Raw genomic sequence first — 2,035 nt, forward strand, 5'->3', positions numbered from 1 at the left:
CACTATTTATTGATTTCGATGGACATTTCCAACAGCAGACGTCTTCATATTCAAAATACAAAGCATATTATATTGGTCTTGACATTATTGTTTCTTTATTCTGTCTGTGGGATCTTTGGAGATGTTCAGAAGTTAGTCCTGGCACTAATCTGCTGGTTTGAGCAGCTCTTGAGCTTGCGTCCCAATAAAATGTGTTCAAACGTAGCCCTGGGGTGTTTTCAAAGCCTCTTAAAGTAATTGGCTACATAAATTCTGAAAGTACGATGGGTTTTCATAGAAAATATCACCAGTTAGTCGAGATATGAGGTTCATTTTTTCCATGAGAAAGCATTTAAATAAGTTTTGTTTCTTCACATTCAGAACCGACAAATATCAGTGGCTCTATTACCTTCGATTCTCAGCGCAGAGTCAGTTTTTTAAGTGTCAAGTGTTGGCCCTGCCACGGGGAGGTCGTTGGTGTGGCCTCAGCCATCAGAGGCCAGGAGAAAGAATACAATGAATTTTGGATATTTAGGGATGGGGAAAACACACACACACACAGCCAGAGCAGCAGGTAGCCTCCTTGGCAGCTAGGGAACAGCTGAAGATAGATGCCCTGCTCAAACACTCAGGGGAGTTGAGTTAGTGGGGTTTGTACGTCTGAGAAAGCGTGTTGCTTTTCTCACCCTCTTGGTTTGGTGGCACTCTGTGTTTCTGTGAGACTGAGCAAATGTGGTTAAAAATAATGGACATGGAACCTTCTAAAAGTTTACAAATGTTTGTAAAAAGGAGAAACAGGGGATTTTTAAGCCCATCATTCCTTTCTTGTGCAGCTCTAAGAAAGCCTTAAAACTTAATTATCAAGCTCGGTTTGGATGAAAATGTCAGGAGAATTTTAACATTGACAGGTCATTGGTGATTTTTTATGTGATGTCACAAGATACACTCGTGTGGTGTGTAGCTCTGACCAGCAGAGGGCGGTGCTCCAACACACGGCACCAGCTGCAGCGAAACGCTGGCAGAGAGGCGTCCAGTGCATCCTGAGATGTAAGTGCAACCCTTCATCATCTATATTTCCGTCTTCATCATCCTCATGCCCAGTGTTCAGCAGCATCTCTGTGTGTGCCATGCGTGGCTGCATGCTCCTGTGGTTGTGAAGCCCTCAGTGGAATGTGCTAGGGGTTCCTCCATCTCTCCCCCTGGTGTGAATTGTAAAGTCTTGTGGTTCCCTCTCTTCTGCTCCTCCCACTCACTCTCTCCCAGGCCTCAGCTCCATCCTCACATTTCACTGGCTCAGTCAGAGAGAGCGGTGCTGTTTCCATGGCAACGGCCCCGCAGGACAAACTGCAGTCCAGCTTTGGTTTCAGAGGAGGAGTGAGGGGAGCGCATAGTTGGCATGATGTTTAAATCGCTGTGGATGGATTTCCGTCTTTTCCTTGAGACAGAATCTTTTTTAAGTCGTGCGCATTTGTTTAAAAATGAATTCAAACAGGGGTTGGTGGTTTAAATGTTTTGTAACCTGGCTGTATTCTGGCTCAACTGATCTGTTCTCAGGAGCAAGTACTTGCTGAATCCTGGGTTTCCGTATAAAATTGGCAAAGCTTGAGCTTGTCCTGTGTTTTTAATAAAATGACATAAAAATATATTTCATGCAGAATTTCTACAATCACTGGCTAATGACGGAGACAATGGGTCTAAATTCACTGGAGGAATCATGTATAATAAAAATTAACTTCATAATATCTAGTGTTCAAACCTATGATGTTAAATAGTGAAAAACATTCTCAACACTTTCATGCAAAGAATCAGCTGAAAACAGTGGTTTGTTCATGAACTGCATAAAAATTAAAACTTGCATACTCCATTTACTAAACCTGGTGCAATTCCCCTGACCCCTCCCTCGTCCAGATACCTACCGGTGCGGGATGAATATCAGTCAGTCTTTAAAGGCGATGGTCTTGATTTGAATCAAAACATACAAAAAACATTTTATAAAATCCAGAAGTCGTTTCCTCTCCATGTGATGCTCTGCAGTCGGTCAGTAAATGGGTAAAAA

The sequence above is a fragment of the Hoplias malabaricus genome, chromosome 12 (genome assembly GCF_029633855.1).
Source record: "Hoplias malabaricus isolate fHopMal1 chromosome 12, fHopMal1.hap1, whole genome shotgun sequence".
NCBI classification, from domain to species: Eukaryota; Metazoa; Chordata; class Actinopteri; order Characiformes; family Erythrinidae; genus Hoplias; species Hoplias malabaricus.